This window comes from Rana temporaria, chromosome 8 (assembly GCF_905171775.1).
Source record: "Rana temporaria chromosome 8, aRanTem1.1, whole genome shotgun sequence".
NCBI classification, from domain to species: domain Eukaryota; kingdom Metazoa; phylum Chordata; class Amphibia; order Anura; family Ranidae; genus Rana; species Rana temporaria.
Genome location: NC_053496.1, coordinates 98504622 through 98517226, shown reverse-complemented (window position 1 = coordinate 98517226; position 12605 = coordinate 98504622).

The window sequence follows — 12605 nt, the reverse complement described above, 5'->3', positions numbered from 1 at the left end:
CACAATAGGAGGGCTTACTTCCAAAGTCGAGGAGCCAGGAGGAAAAGTGTCATCCAAATAGTAGCAGCATCTTATCAGATGAAGGCACTGTTTTACGCTTTTTAGCATGATTGAAGGAATCCATTTCTTTCTTTTTTTTTTTTTTTTATAACGGAGAGACCGGCCTTTACGGCCCACAATACAAAATCATTATTTAACAGCAAGTACAGCAGAGCAAAATAATACATACGTCTCAATGTAACATAGCATGGCCCTCTTCGGGGCCCTTCCCGGTGTGGTATTTGTCCATTGTCCCCATGGGTGTCATCTCATTTCAACATAAAGAGGTTAGTATAGGGGGGGAGGACTTAGACCATTGTGTGCTCATGCGCCCATGGCATGTGGTTATAACTACGGGGGTTCTGTGTGACTCCGCACTGGGGACCCGGCCTGGTAATCCAGGCCGTATCAGCCCGGCCTCCCTTCCATTTTTTGTTTATAGAGCAGAAAAGAAGCAGAGATAAGAGAAACAGAACAGTTCCAGAGATAAGGAGAGGGGGAGGAGAGGGAGAATATCAAGGGAAGCACAGAGGGGGGAGGGGGGGGGATTTCCCAAGGGTGTGCGGCCAGTGTCTATTGGGGTGCGGCTGCGGCGACATCCTCTGTTCGCTCCCCTCGGAGGGACTGGCCCTCAGTGGAGTATTTAAAGATGTTCCACAGCTGCCGGGTTTCTTTGTAGGTTTCCTGTCTGTCTTTGCTAGTGAGGATAAGGTCCTCCAGCCGACTAATGCTATCTACTTTTTTAAGCCAGAGGGAGAGGGTCGGTGGGTGTTGGGATTTCCAGTTGAGTGGGATGCACGCCTTAGCCGCATCTACCAGATGGCGTACCACTGACTTTTTGTAAATCTTGGTTGGGGTGTCTGTCGCGTGTAGCAAGAAGAATGCCGGGTCATCCGGTACCGCTCGGTCAGTAAACCTTTGGGTTACCTGCCGGACTCCTCTCCAGAAGTCCTGCAGCCGTGCGCAGGACCAAAAAATGTGTACAAGGGTACCTTTCTCCTCCAGGCAGCGCCAGCAAAGGTCCGACAGTCACAGGGAAGAGAGTACTCAGTAATGCCGGTGTCCTGTACCACCGCGTAAGGATTTTGTAACCCGTTTCTTGGGTTCTGGAGCATATGGACGGAGGAATCCATTTCAATAAATGTATTTAATTTCTATAAGTGAATAGCCAGCTTCAGAAATGACTTCCCCCTGTCTGTAGAAGACTAATGACATCATATTATCCCAGGTAAAGTCACTTAAATGGATTTCAAGAATGTCTTTCTAATAAAAAAAGGTACAGCTTTTTTTGAAAATGGATAGTGTTGCTGTATATTGTGACATGTCCGGAATTTGACATGGAATTTGTCCATTTAGGTCCATTTAAAAATATTACATCTCAGGTAGGAATAGAAATTGTTATAAATAGAGTACACATGAGATTAAAAAATAATAAATCATTTTGATTTGAGCATAGCTGGGTGACCAATGACAGGCAACAATCAGTCTGCAGGATGTCAAGGGTCTACAAACTGGTAGTAAAGGAACACTGGCCTATAGCATTACTGTATGACATAGGAGCCTTTCTGCATTTATTCATTATAAAACTTCATCACACATGATGCCCTGTCAGTGTTCAATAGCTAGATGGGTTATATAGTTCCCCAACCTGTGATTTTGGCAAAAAAAGATTTGAAATATTCCTTGATTTATTTATTCTTTTGTTTATAATTCATAAGAAAAATATATATTATAGCATTAAGGAATCTGCCTAATAGAAGTGTAAGATACCTTTTAAAAAACAAGTTAAAATAAGAGCAGACCGTTTGTCTTGTGCTTTTTTATCACCTTCAAAGCCAATGAGGGAGATCGTGGAGTGTCTACAACTGTAAACTGCACCAGCAGCACACGCTACAGTAACCAGGAATGTGTATTTCTGCAGATGATTAAATCAATACAATTTTGACAAGACTTGTTGGAACATGCTTCTTTATTTTACGCAATTCCTTCCCTTTTGTCGAGGGCATTTATCAACCTGCCTGGCTGTCAGCTAATGGAGATTGTTCTTTAGACTGCACTTGATAGAAGGACGTGGTTATGATGCGTGCCAATAGTTAGCCAAGATATCGTTGGGGGAACAAAGAGCTTAGCTGGGGCTCAGGGCCTTTTAGTCAGGGTGAGATTTCTTGACAATAAAGCCTTAAGACAACAAATTTTCTTCACTATATAAACATGCTATTCAGCCTAAATATTACAGCATCTATAAATACAAATATCACATTTTCTATAAATCAAAAGATGGATGAAAGAAATTGTTATCTGTACAGATTGCAAAGTCTTCTGGACTTCTATATTATTAAACAATAGGATGCAACATAAACCTGATACTTTAGCATTGGCCAGTTCTGCAAATAATAACAACTGAGAACTTTGATCGGGAGATTTCACATTGGGCCTCTAGAGGGGACTCCTAGAGACTGATGATTAAATCTAGGAAGTAACTAAGCTCACTTGCATACATTTATAACTACATGATGGTCATGCCTAAAATGGTCAGTTTAGCCGAAAGTAATATTTTAGTTACAGCTGGAGTCTAGTGGGCTGAGGCAGCCCCTTCTTATATATTTTGAATATTGCAGTAGGATCACTGCCATTATTCCTGTCTAGGAGTTATGTGTTTTCCCACCTAATTTTGCATGTTCTAGCTTTTCCTTGTTTTCTTTGTAACAGAAAATAAACAGTAAATCCTCGTACACACGGGAATCCCGGCGGGAAAATAGAGAACCTGCTCTCTATTTTCCCGCTGGGAGATTCGTGGTGGTTTTAAACCCGGAAGTTTTTCAACAGAGTACTTAAGAAATTGTCAGCTAGTTTAAATCCCCAGAATTCAAAGTGATGTATATCAAGATCTTATAGAGAGACTATAGACAAATTCAGTTGACTTTTAAAGCCCAAGTTTAGGTTTCAATCCAGTCCAATCCAATCCAGTAAAAGAATGATGCCACTTTCTGCAACATGTCTCATAGAGTCCAGAGCATAGGGCAGAACCTTGGTTACTGTATATAGATTTACAGGAAGTGGGTTAAATGATCCTGGGCATCCTACAATCTAGAAGAGGAGTGATGCTGCATTGCCGGATCAAAGTCCAAGCTGCTTTTTTTTTTAAATGTTGTGCCCAAGTTAAAATTGGGCCTCAAAGAAAAGTACAAATAAAACAATGAGAAGGCAGGTGATTGTGATATATTTCTGGCTGACTATTGAGGCGCACTCTAAAGAAGTTGGGGGCAGATTCACGTACAGCCACGCAAAATTGTGCGGGTGTAACGTATCTGATTTACGTTACGCCTCCGCAACTTACACGGGCAAGTGCTGTATTCTCAAAGCACTTGCTCCGCAAGTTGCGGCGGGGCGTAGCGTAAATCACCTGGCGGAATTCAAATTCGGCGGGTAGGGGGCGTGTATCATTTAAATCAAGTGCGTCCCCGCGCCGAACGAACTGCACATGCGCCGTCCGTAAAATATCCCAGTGTGCATTGCTCCAAATGATGTCGCAAGGACGTCATTGGTTTTTGACGTGAACTTAAATGACGTCCAGCCCCATTCACGGACGACTTACGCAAACGACGTAACTTTTTAAAATTTTGACGCGGGATCGACGGCCATACTTAACATTCGCTGCACCTCATATAGCAGGGGCAACTTTACGCCGGGAAAAGCCTAACGTAAACGTCGTAACTTTACTGCGTCGGCCGCACGTACGTTCGGGAATTCGCGTATCTAGCTAATTTGCATACTCGACCCGGAATTTGACGGAAGCGCCACCTAGCGGTCAAAAAAAAATGCAGTTTAGATCCGACGGCGTAAGAGACTTACACCTGTCGGATCTAATGGATATCTATGCGTAACTGATTCTAAGAATCAGTCGCATAGATACGGCGGCACAACGCAGAGATACGACGGCGTATATGGAGATACGATGGCGTATCTCAGTTGTGAATCTGGGCCTTGGTGTTTTTCAGCTGTAGAGATTAAGTCATGAAAACAGCGGTCTGTAGTTAATGTTAAAGCAGTATCTCTTCTGTTAGTTTCTCGGGTCAGCTGTCTATAAAGTGTGTTAATCCATTCTTAAATGAAAAGTATTTACTGCAATAATCTTCTGTTTTCTTCTTACGTAGTGCTACACACAATTAGCTTGCTTCCTCAGTTTGATTTTTCACCTGCCTGCTGTAATGTGTGTAATGACCCTGGTAGTCAATTTTCCCAATTTTTCTTGAAACTATTAAAACTTCTAGGTTATGTTGGTTCCCTCTGAATAATGTTCTAGGAGTCTGTGACAGGACTAAATGATTGAAACAATTTAAGTCTAAACAATACCTTGTGTGATTTTAATAAGTCTTTTAGGGTGGGTGTTTGGAACAACTCCTTTGTAAATTAAGGCCAGTTCCCACTATTGCTTTTTTGTGTCCTACAACTCAGGATCACAGTGCACCAAAAAATGCATAACAGCTAGTTACTGTACCATTATAATCAGGGCTTTTTTTCTCAAACAATAGGTGCTGGAACTCAACCACGACCCCCCCCCCAAAACCCCTCCACCCACACACACCCTCCAAATCACATCAAATTGTGGGTGTGGTCAGTCAAATTTCACGAACAGTGGGAGGATCTTAAAGGGGCAATAAATACCAGGATTGCATCACATACAGAGTGCAGAGTTTGGGGGGTTACACACAGAGTGCAGAGCTGTCACAAGTAAACACAGAAACCGAACTTCTGTGTTTACAAGTGATTAGGGTGAGTAGGGCCCCCCCAAGGGTCTGAGCCAGGGGTTCAACCAAGTTCTCCCTGAAAAAAAAGCCCTGATTATAATTAATGATGTTTTTTACATTACTGTGTTGTGTTGGAGGGCAGTGCACTGCATTTTTAATAAGCTTGTTAAATCTTTTGTGCACTTTTGTAAAAAATTGTACGTAACATTATTGTCAATGTCAACAAATGGAAAACCCACTAAAAATGCACTAAAATGCATTATGTGTTTTAATTGGTGCATTTTTCAAGTTGCATGTCATCATGATAAACAAATATAGATGTGGCCACAAAATGCAGATAGAAAACGACAGACGTGAAAAGGAAGGAATAGGATGCAAGCCCATGCAAAACATGTCTTGGAATGCATTACACTTTGACACGACTGTTTAAACTTGAGATAAAAGTGCTTTTTGTTCTTTGAGGACAACGCATGTGCATTTTCTAACATGATGGTGTGAATGAGCCATTAAAGTTTAGGACCAGTATTGAATGTATGGCACCCAGGTGCTAAAAGGAATTGAGGGCTGGAGAAACAAGTAGAAGGCACAAAGACCTCCACTGGTATTTTGATTTCTTTATGGACTGATGAAGCACTGGCACAAAATTGTTTACAAATGGAATCTGCTGCTTAAGCCAGTTGCACTGGGATAGTAAAGAAAGTGAGAGCATTATATTGGAATCAGAAATGTTAGATGTGAGCTGTGAATTTTGGCATTTTGTCTATTTGTCTTTGCTCCACCTCTTAAGCTCATAAAGTAATAAACTGTTAAAAAAGCAACTGACAAAATATTACTTTATTGATAAATACAGGATGAGGACCCTTCCCAGATAAGGCTTATATAAGTTGTCAAGACTGTCTCAGTGTAAGACTGGGGGCAAGTCACTGATAGGGGAGTACAGCCATCCTCCCTGGGTGGGCTCCCATGAGGTCAGTGGGGGGCCTGGAGGAAGCCACCTCACCAATGTAATTAATGCCCATGAGTTGCCACGGTCCACTGCCCAAGCTACATGTTACAGAGAGGAATGGGCAACAACCAGTGCAAGCTGAGTGTACAGAGTGGCCCTGTGCACTGCCTGACATATCTGGCACAGTCCAGCATCTTCTCCTGCTCTGTAAAGGTAAAACTGGCTGCCTGGGTACACTGACTGAATGCCATGAGGGGGCCTGTGGTAGCAGCTGTCTGTGTGCCAACTTAAGGCAATGATGGATGGTTAGAATATTGTGTACCCACCTTAGTTGGGTTCACCCACCTTGGAAGGAGGCGGTGGTCGCATTGGAGGTATGGTAGCTGTGCTGAAACTATGCCTGGATTTTATGAGTTGCTTGGTACCTGGGGTCATTTTACTAAGATGTATATGTTTATGTGATTTTATAGGCATCCCTATAAGGAACACTCACTGATCAACCGATGACCGGAGTGGTATTGTCTCTGTAACCTGGTGAATGTTCAAACACTGTAGTTGTCCTCAAATTTGTTATTGTTTAACATATTGGCTTGAGCATCTATACTTGGTCTATTATACATTGGATAGATGGTAGAGAAGGGTTTGTGGGCCTTTAAATGAGGGAACGCCATGTCAAGAGAGAATAATAACATAAAAATGAAGTTACAGTACATGATTTATTTATTACAATCTTACAATTTTGTATTAAATAGATAGATAGTCACAAGACTTAGGCCTTGTACACATGAGAGGATTTCCGCTGGAAACGTTCCGCCGGACCGTTTCCAGCGGATAAATCCTCTGGCGGATTTTGATCTAATGGCTGTACACACCATCAGATCAAAATCCCCGCGGAATACATCCGCGGTGATGTGGCCGCGCCGTCGCGGCGACGATGACGCGGCAACGTGCGCGACCCTGGAAGGTAAATACTTTCACGCATGCGTCGAATCATTACGACGCATGCGAGGGATGGGATCGGACGGACTTATCAGGTTACATAGTTACATAGTTAGTCAGGTTGAAAAAAGACACAAGTCCATCCAGTTCAACCACAAAAAAAATAAACAAACAAAATAAAAAACACAATACAATCCCATACACCCAACTCCATACCCACAGTTGATCCAGAGGAAGGCAAAAAACCCCAGCAGAGCATGATCCAATTTGCTACAGCAGGGGAAAAAATTCCTTCCTGATCCCCTGAGAGGCAATCGGATTTACCCTGGATCAACTTTACCTACAAATCTTAGTACTCAGTTATTTTATGTACATTTAGGAAAGAATCCAGGCCTTTCTTAATGCAATCTACTGAGCTGGCCAGAACCACCTCTGGAGGGAGTCTGTTCCACATTTTCACAGCTCTTACTGTGAAAAAACCTTTCCGTATTTGGAGGTGAAATCTCTTTTCCTCTAGACGTAAAGAGTGCCCCCTTGTCCTCAGTGTTGACCGTAAAGTGAATAACTCAACACCAAGTACACTGTATGGACCTCTTATATATTTGTACATGTTGATCATATCCCCCCTAATTCTCCTCTTCTCAAGAGTGAATAGATTTAGTTCTTCTAATCTTTCCTCATAGCTGAGCTCCTCCATGCCTCTTATCAGTTTGGTTGCTCTTCTCTGCACTTTCTCCAGTTCTCCGATATCCTTTTTGAGAACTGGTGCCCAAAACTGAACTGCATATTCCAGATGAGGTCTTACTAATGATTTGTACAGGGGCAAAATTATATCTCTGTCTCTGGAGTCCATACCTCTCTTAATACAAGAAAGGACTTTGCTCGCTTTGGAAACCGCAGCTTGGCATTGCATGCCATTATTGAGCTTATGATCAACTAAAACCCCCAGATCCTTCTCCACTACAGATCCCCCCAGTTGTACTCCCCCTAGTATGTATGATGCATGCATATTCTTAGCCCCCAAGTGCATAACTTTACATTTATCAACATTAAACCTCATCTGCCACTCAGTCGCCCAATTAGACAGAGCATTGAGGTCGGCTTGTAAATTGGCGACATCCTGCAAGGACGTTATTCCACTGCATAGCTTGGTGTCATCTGCAAAGACAGAAATGTTACTTTTGATCCCAGACCCAATATCATTTATAAATATATTGCAAAGTAAGGGTCCCAGCACTGAACCTTGGGGTACACCACTGATAACCTTGGACCATTCAGAGTAAGAATCATTAACCACGACTCTCTGAATTCTGTCTTTCAGCCAATTTTCTATCCATTTACAAACTGATATATCCAATCCTGTAGACCTTACCTTACACATGAGCCGTGTGTGCTGTACAGACGACCGGATAAGTCCGGCGGACAGGATTCCAGCGGATAGATTTCTTAGCATGCTAAGAAATTTTTATCCGCTGAAAATCCGTCGGCTGGATTTTTATCCGCCTGAAAATGTCCGCTAGGCCGTACACACGACCGGATCTATCTGCTGGAACTGATCCGTGGATCAATCCCAGCGGATCGATCAGGTCGTGTGTACGGGGCCTTACTCTAAAAATGCTGCTCATAGCATGCAAAACAAATAAAAAATAGACATGGCAGATATACATGGTAAAATAAATCAATTGAAGAACATATGTAATAGAGACAGGTAACTGTTGGCATCTAGTGGCACTCTACACGTTTCCTGGCATTTCAGCCATTCATCAGGAGTGTTATAAAGTAATATAATGGAAACAAAAATAGATAAGGGTAAATGATAATGCCTTTGGAATAGGGGAGGACAGGGATTACGTTCCAACAAGGTGGAGACATTATTATTTCCTTTTTGTGTGTTTATGGCAAGATGTATATTCAATTTGTACCCACTGGATTTTTGATATTTTCTATTGAGGGCCCTATATATCTGTGCTATTAGCCTCAATGTACCTTCTATCTGGCTGTTTCTAGGCAGTATTCGTAATCTACCTAATTTCTGGTTCTAGGTGGTTCAACTTCCTGTCCTAAGACCCCATTGCCTCCTGGGAAATTATGACACTCGTTTCCCAGGAGTCTCTGGGCATTACTGTGCCTAAAAATGTACCTCTCCCTGAAAACCAGGAAGAAAAAGGAATTGGGCTTCACATGCCCCACACATATGATGGATACGGCCACAACATGACCTGGAGGATATAAGGCAAGTGTTTGCAATGATTTCTGGAACGATTGGGGAGCTATTAATATGTTTTAGGGAGCATTTAATGTGATTAATTTTAGCTTGCAAAAAAAATTAATCCCGGAACCCCACATTGACATCCAGCTTTTGACACGTTAGGTGGGTAATCTCTCCACTGGCCGCACTTTGATGTGCAGCCCTGGGGAAGGCTAGAGAGGGTGGCCCCCCTAGCATCATATGACATTTGTTATTCTTTGTCTTTTAGTTTGTTTTGCTGCTGCATCTGCTCCTACATTTGCCCCAGGGGGAGGCATTATAATGTTTTGGCTATCACATTGCTCTTTGGCGCCTCGATCCTCATTTGGTTTGGTGAGCCCTTTGTACTGCTAAAATTGTTATCAATGGTACATTTGTCTCTTATATTTTCTCTGTTTTCTTGTTAGATTTCAGTTTGCAATAGGTGCTCCCCTATCCCTCCTTAAGAAGCGGTTTTCTGCAAAATGCATTGAGCTGCATTCAAGACACCCCCAGCAATTTGTGAATAATCTGAATGTACAGTTTGAGGCTATTACCCAACACCACGTTCCAGTGCTCTATGTTACCAGGATGTGGTGCCCATAGCAACCCTTATTACTCCTTATATGAAACGTGACAAGAATTTGGTGAGCAATTCGTTTGATTTGGTATATAAAATCTAAATGTTTGTTCATTTATACTTATGAATAAATGAAGACTACAGAAATGGTTACTGGTAGAAGCATGAATTTATAGTCACCTGGTAAAACTGTACACATCTAATTAGTAAGACCCAGTACCTCAGCGAGTCTTAATGTATGCACCCCATTATCATTGACTTGGGGCTTGCCAACTACTTCCTAATGGGTACCTGTGTGATATATACATTATTAGCCAGGCTTTTTAATTATATTTAATATTTTGTAACACATATTTAAAGAGTTATTACCCATAATAGTTACATAATTTATACTTTTTTTATATGCTGGAAAATCACAGTTCTAAATATACGTAAAAGTAGAAGTACCCTCTGAAACAATCAAAGGTATAACTGTGGGTGCAGTTGGGGATGCTCCAAGTTCACACCACTGTTAAACAAGGCTGGTGTTAGGCAACCCCCACTTTTTAATGTGAACTGTGCCAATAGTAGGGCCCTTTTCACAAATGATCAGTGGGTTGCCAGCAAATTGACCTTTTATTTGCACTTTATGTGTTTTTTTTTTTTTATATGTGCTTTGGGCATGTGTTTATAGCATGGGTTTGATATCAGTTTGAAATGCTTCTGAGAATATTTAAAATTCATTATAAAGTGCATTTGCCCTTCTTCTGACCTACACTTGACTTGCTTTAAGCAGGCTTTGCATCCCAAAGACTTGTATGATAATGCAAAACACACTTGGAGCAAACAAGAGCCCTTTGACAATGGCCCTCATACTCATCGCCTATGGCCCTGGGCACTCCCACGAGTATTATGCTTCTACTCACACTCAGAACAGTAGTCCACAATAAAGAGAAAGCTTTTGTAGACCCACTAAATGCTTGAACTTGTAAAAAGGCCCTGTCACCTCTTTATATTGACCAGTATATATGATGCCAAGTAAATGTTGTTTAAGGGTTTCTTCACTTCATATATGACATTACTGTGACTGGCAACCAGATTAGAAAACAGAGAACAAGGGAAATTACCATATTTACAGTTTTTATATTACCAAGGGCTGCTTGAAATTCCATCAAACTATTCCACAAACCATCTGCTTTGGAGGGCGAACAGATATGTTTGTGTAAATGTATAGGAATAAAAGGCCAAATTCAAAAGTCGAAAGACAACACTGTTAATACTGACTCAAGGGGCAGGATAAGATAAATATGCTGGAGCTTCTTCCAAAAGGGAAATGCATGACAATGTCAAACAATGGCTGCTGATAATCATGCATCGCTCTGTAATGTATATTTATATATTCCACACAAAAGGAAATGAATAGAAGCCCTTTCAGTCTGTGCAATAATACGCCCACTGTGACACCATGCTGAACACACAGATCAAGTCTTCCCTCAATAAGGTGATACAAGTCATCCTTGGCATTATGTTTATGGACCATAATCCCTTTTATTGCCAAATAATTATGCATTGTTTCATTTTTCCCATGTTCTTCGTATCAAGGACAACCAGAAAGGGTTCTACACAGAGATGGAGGCCACACGGCTTATACATTTGGAACCCTAAAATATAATTTGGACAAGATTTCCATTCTTCCAAACAGACAAACTAGCTGCAGAGAAAATTTTCATTTGTTCAGTTATTACGAGACTAATCCCTGATGTTTAAAATATTTGCCACTAACTCTACAGCTAAACTTCAAATACACCATAAAGCTATTGCAGAAAACTACAGCAGCTCATCCCTAGTCAATCTCTATATACTGTATACCAGTATCTACCAATAGGGCATTGTTCAATTAAAAACATAAGTAAAAAGAAAAGTGTAAGTATCCTTGTATAGAATATAGTCAAATGTTACATTTCATCATTCATTCTTCAGTAAAAAAAAAAATATTTGTCAGTGTGCACTTAAAAAGCACCTCCGCTTTTGTTTGGGGTAAACAATAGGACTCTATAACTAGGGCCAGATTTCCATCTTTGGAGCCTGTTGGCCTTTAGTGCCCAAAGCATCCCTGTGCTAGGTCATCCGTGGAACTTTTTCTTGCTTCATGTGTTGTAAATTGGCAAAGAAAATGTGAATGTGTGAAAATGTGAAAAAAATAAGCTTTTATGAGATGTCCCTATTATTGCTTATAATCAAGCTACTGTAAATGTTTGACCAATGATTATACAGAGACAAGCTTCCAATTTGCCTCTGACATCTATAGGCACAAGCCTTTTGTGCCTAATGGCAAATCCAACCCTAGGCACAATAAGTATGTTCCTATAGGCAACGAAGTCACTGACCTTTCCCAAAATATATTGTAAATGAGTGCCTATTTACTTACTAGGTACATGCCCTTGTAACTTCCTGGTGTCCTGAACACACCCAGGTAACATAGGTTACTGGGCAAGATAAGTAGCTGGGCAAGTGACCTGCACCCAAATGGGGGTCCTTCACTGTCAAAACTAGTATTTGGGCATTGCTGCAGGAGCATAATAGCATGCAGCTTCATTGATAGACCTAGCTACTGTGAGGAGCTATTCCCCAATCACTACCAGAGTACTCCAGTTCCAGTGCAATCATAAACCTGTTTTACATTGTTGATTTTAACTTTGCACCTGTTTAGTAAAGTTGCAGTTACTCCCTGTCTGATTATTCGGCTTATTACATATTCTGTTAAACTTGGCGTCATGTCAGACAATGGTGATGGGAGTGGTGCAACAGCAGAGCCCGGTAATACTACTCCAGATAGAATCAGGCAATGAATGAAAGATGTATAGTTAGCTGGGAAAGTGATTTGCATCCAGGTGGGTGGCATTCCACTGTCAGAACTGAAATGCGGGCAGCAGAGCAAGAGCCTATTGGCCCAATGACATGCAGCTCCTCCAGAAGACCCAGCTACTGTGGGGAGCCCCTCCCCAATAGCTACCACAGTACTGCAGAGTTCCAGTGGAATGTTTCTGTCCATGAGCCTAGGTACCCTCTAAATGTACACATGTGTTACCAGAGCTACCCTGGACATTACTGAAATGGATGCTATCCATGAGGAGATTGTGAAGTAGC